The following is a 19,453-nucleotide window of genomic DNA, read 5'->3' on the forward strand; positions in this document are numbered from 1 at the left end:
GTCTTTAGGATATTGACAATTCAGTAATTAAATAAATGATAACCACTATAGACCATACAAATACACTAAACATGTTAAATTTTTGCTTTAAAATGAAGACCTTTTATTGTATATGAATTCATTCCAATACATTTGGAGCAGTAGGAAAATTAGAGATCAGATAGAATTTTCTGTCATTGTGAAGCAATCTGACTAGCTATTAAGTCAATGGATTACACAAGAATTAACCTGTGTTTTAATTTATATAGTCATAACCTTGTACTTTAATACAGAGTCATGGAGAAAACTCCAGAAAGAACTAGTTTTATTTTTTCAAAATGAGGTTGATTTCTTCTATAGACCTGGATATTGAAGACTGGCCTCCTTAGACAAATTCTGATTTTTCCTTGAACTTTATCATATAGTATTTCAGACATTTCTATGGTTGTCCAGGGCCTTCCTTCCCTTGGTTCCAATCTGAAGATGACACAGATGATTATTAGCTGATATATTGGAACAAAGTACCAATTTCTTTTTCACCATTGGCTCTGGATAATTGATCATTTCCTGCATTGTTAAGCAACATGGTCTCTGTTCACAAACACTTTTAATGAGCACCCCCATTTGCAATGAGCACCCCTCATCGCTTCATTGTATAATTCTTTACATTTATTTTACTTGTCTGCTAGAAGATATAAATATTCTCGACTCACCTGGATATCTGTCATACTTGGCTTTTGGTTATTTATGCATAGATCATTTGAAGCTATGAGTAACAATGTTCTTGGAGTAATTGATTCTCTCCTCCTAGGTATTAAAAGCCTAAGTTCAATGTTAGACAACTTCTACAAAACCCACACATTTCACTCTTAGCCATTCTGTGTACTCTCGCGGGAGTTTTGAGAAGACACATTTTCCTCCTTTCTTGATACATATGCTAAGTGTGCAGACAAATGAATATATTTTGGGCAAATCCCCTTTCTTGAGTCTCAATGCGTTTAACTGACGACTGTCTGATGGCCCCACTGGGATCTTTTTGCTATAAATATCTTTTGTTTATTACATAGGTCACTCATTCTTTAGCACAGCATAGTATCACCATCCCTTCCAATATTTAATCAAACTCCAAATAAAGCAAACTAACTAAAACTATGGCTGCCTTCAGAAATCTCGACAGCCAGTTTTGTAGCTGGAAGAGACAAAAACCCACCAATTACACCCACATACTGCTGTGCTTTCTTTTTCTGTAACATGGAACTAATATTTTTCTTGCAAAGTCACCAAAATTGACCTCTTCTCTTCTTGGGAGAGTGTTCAAAATGTTTGCTGCCAACATTTCCTGCTCTGGAAGGCAAGTGGTTGGAAGGAATTGTGAAATAGGAAGTTAAATATGTAATGGAACAGTTTAAATTAAGTGGAAGCTGAGAAAGGATATTTCTTTAATCATTTTCCAGGATATGTGTTAACTTTTTCAGGTTTGAAGGCCAATCATGAAAATGATAAGATGCATCTTTACAGAAGAGAATTGGGGTGGTGGATTGCAAGAAAACTATCTCTCAAAAATACACTTCTTCTGAACAAGTGATTTCACAAAGGCAAAAATGTGGTGGCTGGTGGTATGCTCAGTGGTAGAGCACAGACTTAATATGGATTCTAGCTTCATTTCTGTTGTGATAAAATGTCCTGAGGAACACTACCAGAGAGGGGGAAAGTATTTGTTTGACTTACGCTTCCAAGGTAAAATCAATTCCTTTGGGGAAGTAAAAGCAGAGACTCAAGAACATCACATCACATCCCAGTCTCAGTCTAGAGCAGAGACATAATAAAAGCATGCTTGCTTTCAGCAATCTTTTTCCTTAGTTATGAAGTCTAGGACCCCCTTCGTATAGAATAGTATGACCCACAATGGGTGTTGTCTTTCTACATCAGATGAAAATTAAAAAGATTCCCCCATAGACATGACCATGAGCCAACTTGATTAATTTCCATTCAGACTCTTGTCTAAGGAGATTCTAGGTTGTGTCAGCTTGACAGTTAAACTAACCATCTCGGCACAGAAAGTTACAAGTGTTTGTGTGTTTTCAGTCAAAGAGCAATCTGTGACAGGAGATTGACCCACCTTAAAGGCAATGCTGTAGAGTACAATGATCCAATAACTTTGAACAATGCAAATCTGAATTTGAATTCTGGCCATGCGGTGACAGACACTGTGCATTTCGTGAACCTTGTAAAACTTTGCTTTTGTCAGAACAGAATCTGGGTAATATTACCTAAGCCCAAAAGGTATTATGCAGCTCAACTGTACAGAGATGCTATAAGGACTAAACCTATAGACCCAGCTGAGATATACCAAGATTGTTTCTCTTTTGTTTTCTTCTTCCTGTACTATCATTTAATTCTTACGTATTTCTCACAAATATTTGTGTAACGTTAGATGCCTCTAAGTTGTTCCAAATTTATTCTCAGACTGTGACCTTACACTTCATTACACTTCATTGTCCCCAAATAGTATGCTGCCTGGACATGGGGCTAACTGAACACCTGGAGCTATGTTTGTCTAATTCCACCTTCCTATTATGACTATGTTAAATAGAATTTAATATAATTCTGCATATATTGTTTTCCCTATGAAGCCAGTGAGGGGAATTTTCAATTGACATTTATTTTAACGATCTTAAGTGGCTTTCCTAAGGGTTCACCTTACAGAGTACTCTAAGAAACGGTGGGAATGAATTACCTTCTTTAAAGTGCACTGTATCTAAATCTGACAAAACAAAGGTGGCTCAATTGTCTAGAGAGTTTTTTAATGGTTCTTGGAATTAATTGGTTGTTTCTCATATTAGAACTCAAGAAATTTATTTCATCTTTTCTTCTCAGAGCTTGCCCCAAAGTAACTGGAAGTAAGCTTAAGTTTCTTACCAGTGATACAAAAAGCATGTTACCTAATTCCTCAGGGTCATACTAGAGGCAAAATAAGATGATGTATTAAAATATAATTCAGTAAGTACAAAATATTGAATTGTCAATGTAGTTCATAATTATTAATTTTCTTTATTTTCTCAGAAGTTTTACTTCAGATATGTAAAAGAGAACAAAATAATCCAATATGACACATGAAAACATGCATTTTGAGACTTTTATTTGTGGTAGCAAGAAAGTGGCAGAAGGTACCCTGAAAGTATAGGGGCAGAAAAACTATAGATACGTACATGGATACATGATATGTAGACAGACAAACAGATGCTCAATTTCTTTCTTAAGCTCTGTGTTTTATTATTTTTAATATTGTTTCATTTATTCATTTTGCATAAACACTCATCTCTAGAAACCTTAAAAATGTGTGATGCTAAAGTTTTCCAAAGAAAATTGGAGATCATGAAAGAGCCACAAAACAAGAAAGAAAGATGAAAATAAAGGAAGAGAGAAGGGACATACAGAAGGAGGAAGAGAGGACAAACTCTACTACTCCGACCCAAAATTAAAAATTTTATCCTTAACGTTCAACAAAACATTGAGTTCCTTGACAGAGTTCTCTATTTCTTCTCCCTACTACTCCCAGAGTTCCCAACAACTCTTTTAATAGCTCTGTCTGCCCTGTTACAAGAAATAATGATAAGTATTCAACTTTATAGAAGGGTCCCTTGAGAATTCTGATAATAATGTAAACACAGTGTAAATCGCAGCCTTAGTCTCTGTATGATGGACAGCCATTCCTCTGCTCTGGAGATATCAATAAAGCACAACTACAAAAAAGCACAGAACAACTCAGCAGAAAGATCATAAATGAAAGTGACATCATCAATATTGCTGTCCTAATTCAGCCACCAAATGAGCTTGTAATGTAGCTCAGATCCTAAGAGGAGCATTCCTAATTCATGAAAACTGTCTCATGATGAGTCCATCTGGAAGCTTAAATAAAGACATGAAAGACAAATGAAGCCATGAAAGATAATAGGGTTTGGGTGAAATCATATTTTTGGAAAGTTCAAATAGTAGAAATCTCCAGATCCTTTCTATTCGAGAAAAGGAAAACGAGGCAGTCATGTTTAATTAAGCTTTCGTGTACAATTCATCAGCAAAATGGGGCTTGGTAATCCCATATTCCTTTTCTCCTTCAAGCTTAACAATTAACACAGTATTCATTCTTGTGATTTCTCTATCACAGGAGAGAAGACTAACTTTTATACTTAGTAGATCATGGTTGAATATCACATAGCTAAGAAAGGCCACTTAAAAACAGGGCCAAAAAGTTATTTTATGGACCAATTGACATGGTAGTCACAATTGCATGGGAAGCTTGAGAACTTTAAAAAGTTTTATATACTTACGAAAGCTTTAATATACTGGGGAGATGCTTTAATCAGTAAAGTGTTTGCAAGCATGAAAACATGAGTTGGATTTCTAACACCCAGGCTAAAGTAGATTTGTGTTTCCCTGTTGTCCAGAGTTGGGGAGGTAGAAACTGGGTGTCCATGGGTTTCCTGTCCAGACAGTCGAGCAAAAGTGGTAAGCTCCAAGTTCAGGGAGAGACTGCCTCACAAAAATAAAGTGGAGGGTGATTATGGAAGACACCATGTGGTGGCCTCTGGCCTCCATGAACACTTGTACATATATGTATATATATGCAGGTGTGTATATGAATATTTGATGCATATATAATATATATGTGTGTGTGTGTATATAATGTACATGCATATATGGCATATATATATTCATATATATCTATATATGTCTATGTGTATATATGTCTATGTATCTATGTGTCCATGTGTCTATGTGGTTGTAAGTACATATGTATAGATGTGTATATGTATAAATGCACACGCACATATGCATCTACACATGTGCATGCTCACTTGCAGCTTCAAAAGCATGAATATGCTGCTTAGAAAACAAGATAGACAAGGATTTATCGACTGACTCATCTTGAGTCTCCTTACCTACCATCCGCCATTTCTGTATGTGGTAAACACAGTGTCTTTACTAAAGTTGTGACTCAGGTGCTCCTCGCTGCTCCATTGCTGCCTCTCAGTAACTAGGTAAGCCTTTACAAACTGAACTGCAACCCTCTTTATTTTCCCTTGCTTCAATATACACCAATGTAGAGGTGAATTAAACTTTCCCTCACAGTCTGAGTACTAGTGTACTGGTAGGTCTGAAAACTTTCCAAGTTATTTCTTCTATTTTTAATTTAATCCAAATTAGCATATATTGATGAGCAAAACTTACAGACCATGAGTGTGCTAAGACATGCCTGTGGTTTCTGTTATATATTCTGATATTTAATAGAGAGCATAAGTAAGTGATAAAATTATTATAGTAAGGTAACATACAGAGGGCAATGTGCATTGAATCGCTGATTTTAGAACATACTCTTTTTTTTTTTAGTATTTATCTTCAGACACACCAGAAGAGGGCAACAGGGCCTATTACAGATGGTTGTGAGCCACCATGTGGTGGCTGGGACTTGAACTCAGGACCTTTGGAAGAGCAGTCGGTGCTCTTAACCACTGAGCCATCTCTCCAGCCCAGAACATGCTCTTTTGAGTATGACTTACATTGAACAATTATTTAGTTCATTGAGAAAACAGCTTCCTCTGACTGAGATTCATAAAATTAAAACTATCTCATCTTTTGTATCAAACTCCATAACCAAAGAAATAATAGATAGATGATAGATAGATAAATAGATAGATAGATAGATAGATAGATAGATAGATAGATAGATAGATAGATAGATAGATATAGATAGGTATAGATATAGATACAGATATTCCTTTGCAATAAACAATGTAACATAGATTAACAAATTTTAAATGTCTACAGATTTTACTTAGGACATTAAAATAAGATATTCATGGACTAATGTGCTTGCACAGAAAGTGCATATATATGTGTAAACATGAGTGAAAACATAGAAAGCCTCAAACAGCTTTTTCGAGAACGAAGCAAACCGAGTATTTGGTAACATCAAGTTTCACAAGAGTTGGTAGTTGAATACCAGATATCATGTGATTTTAAATGATGTATGCTGTATGTATGATGTATGTTTAAATGTTGTATGCATGCAAACACACTCAAGGAAAACATATCAATAGATGTGAGTAGTTACCTTCTATGGGCTTTGAAATAGTACATGCGGCTCTTTTGCTTTGAAATTGATTCATTTCTAAATTTTTACAATGCTCATTTACTGTTTTCACTGGCGGGGGAAAAAAAACCATAAATGTCATAAGGAAATTTGCTTAGGGTTCTACAGGTCATTTCAAGGGCAGGCAGCAAGACTGTAAGAGGACCACAGAGCACCTTGCAATCTGTCTGTTACTGCTTCACGGTGGAAGCTGAGCTAGACACAGACACAGCATCCCAAGTGTGAGGAAAGTTGCAGCCTGTGTCTTCCTGGTCACAGCAGATATTCAAAGGGAATGCAATGGCCTAGGCAGAGAAGCCCCTCCCCCAACCTCATGCACTTCCCTTCCATTGCCTTGTCTTAGTTCTACAGCTTCGTAAGAGCACTTACTCATCATTCCATGGACCACACTTTCAGCCTTAAGGAAAATGGATTTATGAAAGTACTTTCTAGCCACAGTTTCCAGGGAATGGAGAATTGTGCCTCTCCTTCCTACTGTGAACATACATTGCATTCAGGAAATCGCTTTCAGATTTCATTAGGATGCTAAGTACAATATCAAGAGTGCTAACCAAATTCATCTAGTAAGAAGACTCAAAACACCAGCTGGGTTTCAGTCATGTTAAACTTCTGAGCAGGGTACCCAAACCTGGCCTCCCTATTTCCCTGAGTTAGAAAAAGAATAGAGAAATGTAAAAGAAGTTACATATTATTGGGGAGATGCTGTTCAGTAAGACTGTAATTCAGATGAGTAGTAGACTTGGTCCATATTATTCAGAGTTCATGGATTGAAATTTGCTTTATGGGACATAAGAATTCCCTACACTGCTACAAGAAAGTAGACGAAGTTGGCAGCTTGGGTATAAAATACGACACTGAAATGCAACCAAGCAAATATTTGGACAACCCCTAAGGAAGACTTACACTGCTATATAAAGAGATTGTTAAGTCCCCAACCTAAAAATCCTCTTTGTACAATAAGGGTATTCATCATTGGGTAAGATGTGACCCAGTGGAGGCACCCATAGTGGCTGTGAAACTGGCTCTTAGCATGTAGTTTGTACTATATCTAGAGATATTTGTCCCAAGCAATGGAACTAGGAGAGGTAGGGAGACAAACATAGTGTGGAAAATCATACTGTAGCAGTATGCAGGTCTCCGTATAGAGAAGAGAATCAGTTATCCCCCCCCCCGTTCCCTATTTGCTCAGAAAAAAAAAGTGAAACTTTCACATAAAATCTCACACACAGATACTTGTAGGTGGTTTATTTGTAGTGTCCACAAACCTGGATCAGTCACATCTACAGAGGATTTATTTAATCAGTGACATTAAAAATTATTTAATAAATTGTACATCTATTTACTGGAATGTTATTCTACAGAGCCAAATAGGTGATTGATGAAAATAATATGGGAGTCAAAAAAACCAGGTATGGTCTGTAAAATCAGGCTAATTGTACAAACCTTGTATAATCCAACTTATAAAGGAGATAGAAATTTTACAGTGGGAGTTGTTCTGAAGCAAAGGACAGTACCAAGCTATAAAGTGACGTGGGTGACATTTTACTCCTCACATAAATTCCTGGGGCAATGATAGTTTCAGGATTGGACACCTATGCATGGGAAAATGCTAACTGGCATGTACTAAATACCTGGTTGCAAATTATATATATGCATATGTATATATGTATGTATATATATTGTTATTATATATAACAATAGTTCAGTAAAAACTTGCATTCACTTGTTCATTCACTCACTTAACAATGCTAACCACTGGACTATAAGAACTGGGATCATAAAACAAGACTTCCTAATGATAAAATACATTGAGGAAATACAACACTATTTTAAAATTCTTTAGCCCATAGCCATTATTATTTAAGAAGTCTTAGATTTGTACTGAGGGAACACTTAATTTACTATAAATTTAAAATGGCATTTGTGGACAGAAACTTTGCTCATGAGGTTTCTCTTTGAAGGCTTGAGTGCAATTAGCAAGCAAGAGTTCTTCAGAGGGACATACATGTAAGTGCAGGCAAGAAAGGCAAGACAGTGGCAATGCAATTGCCATGTCGCTTAACTGTGTTCATAATATGGGAAAGCTGACAAATAATGCTCACTCAAAATACGATTTTTAAAATTACAATAAGAGCTAAACTCTCTTCAACAGGGTCTTTATTTGAAGCCATCTATTTCTTTGTTCCAGTTTTTACTGTTTGACTACATCTTCCATCTAATCTGTGTAATCCATTATTTCATTCAACATGATCCCCCTAATAACGTTTCACCTCCATTTTCCCTGAAGGGGAAACTGTGCAGCTATGAAGAAACAAGGAATCATATCCAGTCTCTTGAAAAGTCATCTTCTTTTGAAATTAACTTATAATAAAAGAGACAATCTTTGGATATGTATCACCATTAACAATGTGGCAAGAAGAAAAATTATGCAACATTGTAGATAAGAGAATTTGCTTGAGTTAATTATCATCAGTTGCTGTGTGCTATTATTCTTTTTAAATCCAAAAATGTCAAATACTGCTTTCATCATAATGGGAGACAAAAAAACCAAAAAAAACAAAATGTGAACTATTACAGATTACATTAAAAAATATTTAGAGACATAGCCCGCGTGAAGTATTAAATATTGTAGCCTGTCAGATATTGCAATTCTTCACAAATTATATAAGATATGAAATTATTCAATGCTCAAGTTTTGTTTACTAAGTTTTATAAAAGTTTGATGAATTATTGAAATAATTTATATGCATCCTCCTGTGAAAATACTGTGTGGTTTGGATAAAGGAAATTTTAGTTCAATTCCAAAGTTTTCAATTTGATTTTTTGGATGTCGGCATCTTCTACAACTTGCGCCTCAGGCAAGAGTCTCGTGTGCCTGGCAATACATCGCTTTAGCTTGTTTAAAATCAATCAGCATGGTGAGCACCATGACCTCCCAAAATATTGAAGACTCTGTATGAGTAGAGATCGTTTCAGCATGACATGCCAACCCTTTATCCCTACTTTATATAAACAAAACTTTTCCTGTAAACATTAACTATGAATCCTCTCTATAAAGAAACAAAGTAATCCATGTGCGTTATTGCTCAAATATGCAAGGAATTGAGTAAGAAGTTAGTTCAGCGTTCCTAGGAAAGATAACACTGAATCTAGGTTTGCATTTTTCTTTTCATTCATATGTTCCTTAGTACAATCAACCCATTCAGTCACTGAATAAATAAAGCATTTATGAAATGTTCGATATGATTGATCTACAAGGGTTTCCCATGTATAGGAGAACATGTATTGTGTGACCCTGGAAACTGTTCAGATAAAATGTCCTTAAGTGTCTTTTATCTTTTCCTAATTAGGGTATTAGAGATGGATGTAGATTGGCTTCTGAGTGGACATATCGGATGCCACATTTTCATTCCCATGTGTAGTCACTTTTGTAATGGCCCAGGGCACAAAGTAAGTTCTCAGTAAAAACTGTTCATCATTCTGCTCTCTTTCTTATAAAACAACTATAGGAAATGAACTGAAACTTTTTACACCACAGTGAATAACTACCAAAATCTAATCCAACTGCCCTATGAATTAACCATTTAAATTTGCATAACTATTCAAATACCTTCAATTTTGTTGTGCCTAACTTATAGAGGTTTTTTGGTTGCTGTTAGACAGTACTGACGAGTGAGTGCTATCGATTCCTTAATATAGTACTGAAAGGCAAGTCTTTGATTTGGATACAGTAAAAAAAAAAAAAATCTCAACTCTTCTTTTGGCCTAATGCTAAAAGATGCAAATATTATTTATTATGCCTAACTAAATTTGCTGTCAGAATTTTAAGGAAATTATATTAGACAATGTGTTAGAAGAATTTGTCAGTGAGTTGTGCTATTTTAACCTTTACTATTTTAGTTCCCTTATTCTGAAAATTCATTCCATATCAAAGGGCTGTGAAGTAACACATATAAGTAGCATGGTATATAAGGATTATTAAAGTATATTTTAAATATCGAGCATAAGACGGGAAGCTGTTAGCACGGTGACTCACACACGGTAGCATCGCATGTAGGATTTTTCACTCAGGGGTCTTAAATTTGATAACTCAGGACATAAGAAGAACCAGACATTAAATGAGCCAGGCTGAACTTAATAGCAAAAGCTTAAAAATCTGAAAGCAATCTTCTTTGAAAGATGCATAAATAAGGTATAATGTCAGGGGAGAGGACTGAAGGGTGACGGGGACCTCCTGAGCCTTGGGATGTTGCTTAAACTGGAAGGGATCACACACTTTTTACTGTCGTCTAACTCCAAGGGAAAAGCTGTGAAGAATCGCCCTGGTGTGGGCAGTATCACTCATGAATTCTGTGTTTTTCTCCATGATGTCAGTTGTTCTACATGCATAACTATAGTGGAGATAGGATTCAGCTAAAGCTAGGAAACCAGATGGCTCCACAGAAAAACATGGAAGTTTCAGTAACACACTGAGGCTCAGAAGTAGAAGTTGACAATGAAAATTACATCAGGTTTCTTAATTAAACAAAGATCCTTATTAGCCTTTGGCCTAATTTTAGTAATTCATAGTTAAACAGTAGAAATTAAAAATCACTAAATTTTATTGCTAATAAATCTCTGTAACTAATTTAAAACCCTTCTAGCCACAGCTAGAAACAGCTGTGTCAGTGGCACCTTGCTTCAGCTGAAACACAAGAATATCCTTTTTAGCTCATATAACATCCTAGTTTCCTTCATGTATAATACCTGTATACTTCATTTCACATGTCAGATTCTGGGCGAGAGCTTAATGTGGCCATACAAGATTGAAAAGGAGACAAGCAATGATGATGTCAGGAGAGAAAAGATTGAGTTTTGTTTAAAAAAAAAACTTATAATATGGTATTGGATATCTTTAATCTCTGCACTGGGAGGTAATCAAATGGATCTATTTAAGCTAGAGGCCAGCCTAGTCTACATGGGGAGGCCCAGGAGAGTCATAGCTATGAGCCAGTAATTTTTTTTTTGTAAAAACATGGTTTCATAGTCATTTCACATATGCTTGCAAATAAGAATCTACTATAGCTTCAGTATTATTCTGCACTAAAGTTAACAAAGGTCCAGAGGAAAATGGCTGATCCTAGGACAGAACAGGAAATAGATAATAAGTTAAAATTATCTTTGTACAGTTAAAATGTAACAGCATGCTGAAAAAAACAAAAAGAAAGAAAGGAAGGAAGAAAGAAAGAAAAACAGAAAGAAAGAAAGAAAGAAAGAAAGAAAGAAAGAAAGAAAGAAAGAGGAAGGAAGGAAGGAAGGAAGGAAGGAAGGAAGGAAGGAAGGAAGGAAGAAAAAAGAAATTCTCATGGTAGGACCTTGTCAAAGGACACAGGTACTGACTTTCAAAGGCCAAAGCTGGATCATGTTCATTAGTGAAAAGGTGATGCAGCACTAGGCAATAACACAAGCCATCAAATAAATACTTTATCCCACACAGAACAAACACATATAGAACACATAAGTAAACAAGGATGTTTAAATAATCATTAGCCTCCCTTTAAGAAGGGGAACATCCCCTCCCACTCTGTGACTATGACCTAGACAGTAATTAACTTGCAATGATGAGTGTGGTAAAGAGCAAAAGCCCTCCATGAAGAGGGCTCACCCGGTGGGTCAAAAGCAACATCAACAGTCAAATCTAGTCCTGATACTGGAAATGGCATAACAGGAATGGCACTTTTTCTGTTGCTCCCATCCTCGTGTTATGTAACCCCAGAGTAGTCATAAAGAAAACAGAGATAAAGCCCACTTAACAGGCATCCGAAAAATGACTTGTTTACATCTCCCCAAATTACCAAAGACATCAAGACAATAAAAACTATGACAGCATCAAGCAAGTCCTAGAAGAGGACTAAGACGAAACAAAAACAAAAGAGATTTGAATCAACTGTGGACTTTCTTATTTACTTATTTAGTGTGTGTGTGCGTGCGTGCGTGCGTGCATGCGTGTGTGTGTATGTGTGTAAGAATACCCATGACTTTAAGTGCACATGCTATGTAGTACTGAAGTCAACGCACATCTTTAGGGTGTTGGTCTTTTCCTTTCAATGTGGACATTTGTTAGGCTTGCATTCTATATCAAATCACTTTCTTTGCTACTTCATCTTGCTGCCCCTAAACTTAAGGCTTTAATAGCACCGGAGTAATAAGAATCTATAAATTTAAAAGATTATGCAGCTAGGAAGAAGGCTCTGGAGGTTAACAAATGACTTTCATTAGCATGAAGAGGTAAGTTAAGGTTTCCAGCACGCACATGGAAAGACATACACGGTTGTGCACACCTCTAACCCTGGAAATTGAGAGTAAGTGCATGAAGAGAAGAGCTGCCTGCCACTCTCACCTAATGATGCGGCTCCACAGTCACCGAGAGGCCCGAGTCAGGAGGGAAAGGCAGGAATCCATTCATCTGGCTTCTTAATCTTTCATCAGCATATGTGCACAAGGACACATACATCTGCATTCATATGAACTCTGCAGACACCGTAGACATGCATACGTCCTCCCACACAAAGGAAAAAGTGTATCAACGAAGTTGCCAATGATACAAAAACTGAGTGTGCATCTCATGGGAATGCTATGCTCTGCCTTCTCCAGGATTTAATAAAGTCAGACCATTTTATTAGATAAGGATTATTTTATGGGAGTAAAAAATAAGTGCAAGCATCAATAATCACTTAGGTTATATAGTGAAAATAAATACTATGTTCACAATTTTTCAAAAAAAATCTATAATATTGATTTTAAATACACAGTTTTTTTAAAAAAATTAAGCTATAATAATCAATTTATCAAGAAGGTAACAAAACTTTTTGAAACTAACTTTGAAAGACTTCAGGTCTTCATAAAATTGTAGACATTCATAGCATTTTTATTTGAAGTGACCAAGATATCAATCAGATAAATAAAAGATAACATTGAGACAATAGAATATTACTCATTGTTAAGAGCTGCAAATGATGCTAGTGGTGAATGTACACGGCAGACTTCTCAGGGTAAAAGGGGGATGGAGAGCAAAGCCCCAAAGGTCCCTGAAACTACTCAGAGTCCTGATCTACCATAGATGGCATTAGACCCAAGACGGCTCCCGGAACACCAGTGAGACAACATAAAGGAGTTGAGGACAGGGCGATGGCTGTTCCCCCCATCTTCTCTGAAGTCTTAACAGTTGTCTATATTCCTCCCAACCCCCAACTCCTTCTGAGTTACCTCATTAGGCAGGGCTTTCATTGGAGCAAGATACAATTGGCCTAGGATTTAGGGAGTTTGGATTGGCTCAAACACTGTATATAAGCTTCTGCACTGAGCAAGAAACTCAGATCTGCACCTCAAGGCTGGTATCTGAAGTTCCAAATTCAAGAAGTGACTTCATCACCTTTTAACCCCCATTCTTGGTCCTGTTCCCACAACACTATCAATGCTATCAAACCAGAAAAAGGATATTGTATTTAAAGTTAAAAAGAATCAGGTCTGCATTTAAAGAGGCACAAGAGAATAGCAACCACAAAAAAAAAAAAAAAAAAAAGATCCTTTCTTCTGCAGCCAACTTATTTTCTGAAAAGGAACCAGGAACACATAATTGGGAAATGATAGGTCCTTCCTTTCAAAAATGGTGTTACAAAACCTATGCATGCATAGATGGCTCGAGAAAATCAAAACATTTCTTATGATAAACAAAATTCAGTTCTGAATAGGTTACATAAATGTAAATCTCCAAGCCATGAGGCTACTAAAAGAAAATATAGGAGCGAACTGTGACATCAGTTGGTGTAATGATGTTCTGAATTGACCTCAAAACCCCTAAAGCACAGCATCTCCATCATCTACACACACACACACACACACACACACACACACACACACACACACATTTCTGTGTGTGTGTATGTGAGTGTGCATGTGTGCGCACGTGCGCGTGTATGTGTGTATGTGTAAGATAAATATCTGAAAAAAATCAACCTACATGAGTGTCACCTTTGTTCATGCTTTCAGAGTTTTTAGCCACAGTCATTAGAGAGACTACAGAAGTGTAGCAAGTAAAAAGGTCTCATGGCCTCTGTGAAAAAGTAGTAGTAGTGTCATTGTCCCCACAGTTTATCTGGTGGTGGTTGTTGTTGTGCATGATTGCTGAGAGAGAAAAATGATTAGCTATATGATGTTTGGGCAAATTAAAGTTCTTAATGTTAAGACAAATATGAAAACCCATAGGAATAGATCCTGTTGTGTTATATTTGAGGTATAAGTATTGTTTTTCATATGCATGTTTCTTAGCTACAGACAAGAAAAGAATGACATCCCCATAGCAACAAGAACATAAACACCACCTAAGTTCAGGTGGATGAATAAAGTTTGCCATGGCAAGTATCTAAGTGGTGAAATGGGTGATATCTGGTCAAGATAAAACATAAAGTGATCTTTGACTCATGAGTTTAGGGAACTTCTGGGAAGAGAGGGGGAGAAAGAGTGTAAAGCAAGGGGACCAAGGAATGGATTGTGAGATGGAGCCTTCTAGCTGTGACACAAAAGCCACATCCATGGAATACCAATAACATGGCTGCCTTAACAAGACCTGAGCAATTCCACAAGAGTTAACATGACAACATCGGTGGGGGGAAGTTCATGGGGATCCAAGCCTAATTAGTAACTGCTAAAGTGTGGAGAGCTGGTATTCCCAAGGAAGAGCACCCTGTTTGGTATGGAGGACCCGGTTAGGTTATCAAATACAAACAGTCAGCTCTAGGAAATATACTGCAGGAAACCCTTTACAGAATGAACAGGTTGCAGGTACATGTTTAATTATTCATATGTGTACATAGCAACAGTGGTTAACATCTACAAGGTTGTGGATTTAGGAGAGAGCAGATGGGTATAGGAGGAGTAAGAGGTGGATGATGACATAGTTATATTTTAACTAAATTTTAAAACATTAAAAAGAAATGTCCAAAACATGGAGATCATTTCTCCAGGAACAGACTAGCTAACTAGAAGCAATGCTCCTGATTCTAGGGACAATTTAAAAATAAAAACATCGGTGACTCTGGTGGTTTTAATACTCTTCACGTTTTCTTTGTTTTATTATCCACACTGTTGGTAGTGGTCCAGAAATAGTTCCTACTTTTAGAAAAATAGGCTCTGATCCATAAACATATATGCAAAAGATGGCTGAGAGTACTATTTTGCAAATTCGGATGCATTTATTGACTCAAGTAAAAATGCACTTAAAATGAGTGCTTTGGATAAACATCTATTTAAAGAAGAACTTAATGTGGATTAAGTATAAATGGAGAAATCTTTTATTTTACAGAAATCTAGGAGTTATTTGATAACTATGAAAAATAGAATTGTTATCATTTCCAGGAAAAAAATGGTTTATGTGCAAGTAGGGTACAAAATGTTTAAAGAAAGACTATAAAATATGTGATCTATATAGATGTACTTTTATGTAATTACACAAATATTAGTAGATTATGACAAAAAGTTCATGAATTCCAATAACACAGCAGTATATGTTTTAAAGTACACGTAACCAGTTGATTCTCAAGGATACCATTGATTTTTGTCAAATTTTCACATCAATATTGAGTAAAGTTGCAATGAATGTAGGTTGTTCCAAAATATATAGTGATTGATAATTTCATTGGCACTAATAACTAATCAAAAAGAGAAGAAAAAGACTTACCAGAACTTCCTTAAATCTATAATGGCAGGAGTTCCTTCATTGGCATCTAACACTAAAATCTATTTGCTGGTTTTCCTAGTTTATCATCTATTTAACAATATGTTGCTTGCAGACCAGATACAATTCATGTAAACTATATTAGTAAAAATATATGTGACTTTCTGGAAAACAAGCTATCAGAGATGGCAGTCTTCCCTGTGCTGTGCAAGCAACCCCACAAAGGCATATGTCAAGCTGTCCCTAGGAATTCTGGCATGTGAAAGTTGAAAAGAGAGGAATGCAACTGTGATAGTGGTTTGACAGGGACCCCTCTCTTCCTAGGTTGAATGCCGTAGTTTTGATCTACCCTATATCCTCCCTGAAAAAAAAGAATAAAAAGAGAAATATAGCACACCATTGAGTAGCATCTTAACTATCATAGAAGCCAATGCAGTCCACTAAGAAAGCTGTGTACCTCTAGTTTTACTATTGCTGCTCACAGATATTGCTACTTTTATATTTTTGAAATTGTACTAATGTAGCAACCAAACCCAATAATACTGGAGTATTAAGATTGGAAGTGTGCAGTATGTCTCTACATCAGTGTGGCTACTGAGTACAATAAAAATTATCACCTCTACTGTGTTGTTATAAAATATATTTATTATGAGTCTTCAAAGAACACTCTAGAAAATTCAGGAATCCAGAATATTTCTGCCTTATAACACTACAAATATCAATGCCATGGGATACAAAAAAAAAAGTATGCACACACACAAATGCACATACGTATACACAGAGAGAGAGAGAGAGAGAGAGAGAGAGAGAGAGAGAGAGAGATGAGAGAATAGGAAGAGAGGAAGAGACAGAGGAAACTATAACAGCAAGCAAACAAATGACATTAAAATAAATGTAGGTACAGCTGAGAGGGGCTGTCTTAGGGCAACCCCTAAGCAAATTATCTGAAAACCAATGGCACTTTGTTAATGAAATACTAGAAAAATAACATCAAAGAACATTCAGAAAATGTTGAATACTGCATCTATGCTAAATAATATATCAAGTTCAAACTTTGGAGTGCCAATAATAGCAACATTATTTTCTAGAAGTGTCCATTTTCTTAAATGAGTCATGCATGTGAGAAAACATACACATTCAAGTGGCAATAAACTATATCTACCTACATAGATTAAAATAGAGAAAATAAATGAGGGAAAGGAGAATTAATTGTTAAGTCCAGATAAATGGAAAAGGTACTCCAAAAGATGAAAACAGGAAAATATATGAATGAAAGAATATATTCATATTCTTATATATACAGTATATGAACATGTAAAGTACATATATACAATATACTCTAAAATTATGAGTTTTTAGTTTTAAACACATAAAGTTTGAATGTTTAATGTCTATCCAGAATAAAATATTTAATTTCTGTTTATTGAGGAGCAATTGTGAAGTCAGTGACTTAACAATTATCTAGATTTATATCCGGTAACTAACTGCTCCCCACATTAGTCCATATAATTCTTTATTTAGATAAGAGAAGCATCTTTCACTAGGAACCATACCATGGATAGATTAATCCATGAAAGCTCCCCGGATCCATTTCCAAGCAAACAAATCTTTATTTTTTTGAGGCAGAAAAAGCCAAAATGCACATATTTGTCATAATTCTTTATGTCATTGATGGACAATAATCTAATGTTTTGACCTTCACACTGCATAAGAGAAATCTCTTCAGGATTTCAAATTTCTAAATAAATGGCTAGGAAATCCAGACTCCCCTTGCATTTCTGGTGTTACCGTTTACTTTGGCCTTCTGGGTTTCTCTGACTGACAGAATGAAGGGAATTCTGTGCCCTAACCAACTAGCAATGAAATCTTTCACACCATTTCCTGAGATTCATCTCAGATTTATGGCTACACGCTTAAAGATATCATGATGCAGAAATGTTGGGCAAAGAATAAAACTATATTTTCCCCTTTCTCACTTCAGTGAAGCACAATTTCCATTTATCACACTGTATTTCCTCGCACAATATGTTCTTCAGAGCCAGGGATATAAATTTGAAAATATTTATAGGCAAGACTACCACAGATGCCATTTATACCTTGCTGGCATTTTTGTCCTGCTCCTGAGAGACACGCATCACATACAAATAGCTTACAACCGTGTATTGGCTGGGAATTTCTTCTGCTAAATGTAAGGTTCTGCCTTGATTACAATCCTTTTGTGTGGTTCAAAGAAAATTTGCTTATGAATCTCCTGAAATGTTCCAACTTGAGGTTTCTAGGTAATCTACTACTTTTTCAAATATTTTCTTTGCTTTTAAGATTGTAATATTATCACATAGTTCCCCTTTCCCTTTCCCCCTCTAATCCTTCCCAGCTACCCTTTTTACTCTAATTCATAGCCTCCTTTTTTATCTATTGTTGATATTATGTTATATGTTATATGTTATGTGTTACATGTTATGTATTACATATTACATATCATATCACACATCACATATACTATATTATATACTACATTTTATATTATAGTGTCTAAATATGTAAATGAAACCTGCTAAAATTATATATTTTATATATTTTTACTTGCATGTATATGTCTCCAGCACTAATGATTCAAGATTGGATAGCCAATTGGTGTGCTTTTCCAAAAGGGAGACTGTTTCTCCAACCCTTAGTACTCTGTATTTGTCTGTAAATCCCTGTCTAGGTAGAGGCCTCATTGACTTCCCTCAGGTCATGTTTAAGCAGCCATATTGGTGAGACTTCAAAGATGTAACTTCTGAATAATTCATTTTAACTTTAATCTAACACTTTCTCCTCCATATACTTCTGTTGTTGTAAAGTTATAAAAATGGCTTTCTTTTACCCCAACTTGATCTGGCATAGCAGTGCCCCAAGATATCTAGTAGATATCTTGCCAGAAACACACATCCCAATTCTGCGGCAGCCCAGTGTGTCTAGCTGCCACACACTCTCTTACACTTAAATCGCTACACGAAAGAACACACAACACAATAACCTCTGATCCAATTGCTAAGATATAATTGCCCACCTAAACATACAAAGCCCTCTAAACATCCATCCCTTAAAAATATTCATAACAACATATAAATAGACAGAGTGAAATTTTAACGTCAGCCTCCATGTCCTCTCCATGGTTTCCCTCTGAGTCTCCTCGGTCTCCTTCTGTTTCAGTCTGTTCCTCTTCCCTCAAACTTTCCTCCCGCTCATCCTTCCTTCTCATTTAATGGCAGGCCTAGTTCTATCCTGTACCTGCCTTCACCTGTATGACAAGCCTACACATTTCTACAGGTATACTTGACAGATTTTATTTATAGTAATTTATGCGGCAATGCAGAATTGTAATTGTCAAGTAAAAGACACAGACAGACTCTCCATGCTCTGCCCAGTACTGGTGGGAGAGTAAAGTCTACAATCTGTAAGGAGAATCCAGCCAGGCTTACCCTGATATAACAATGTAAGACATGATGGAATATCCTGGGTTAAACGCCAAGGAAGTCCTGCTCTCTTTTATTCCTGGAGATGCAGTAGATGGATAAGAAAGGTCAACTGGCCTTTTTTGGCTCTAGGAACTTCTTTGGTTTTGAAAA

The 19,453-nt window shown here is 36.1% G+C and overlaps 1 protein-coding gene across 1 annotated transcript in view; it reads right to left on the reverse strand.

Annotated features, from left to right (window-relative positions):
• Ctnna3 (catenin alpha 3) overlaps window positions 1-19,453 on the reverse strand; it is a 1,495,245-nt gene that overhangs the window by 158,180 nt on the left and 1,317,612 nt on the right. The window lies entirely within an intron of this gene.

The sequence above is a fragment of the Rattus rattus genome, chromosome 18 (assembly GCF_011064425.1).
Source record: "Rattus rattus isolate New Zealand chromosome 18, Rrattus_CSIRO_v1, whole genome shotgun sequence".
NCBI classification, from domain to species: Eukaryota; Metazoa; Chordata; class Mammalia; order Rodentia; family Muridae; genus Rattus; species Rattus rattus.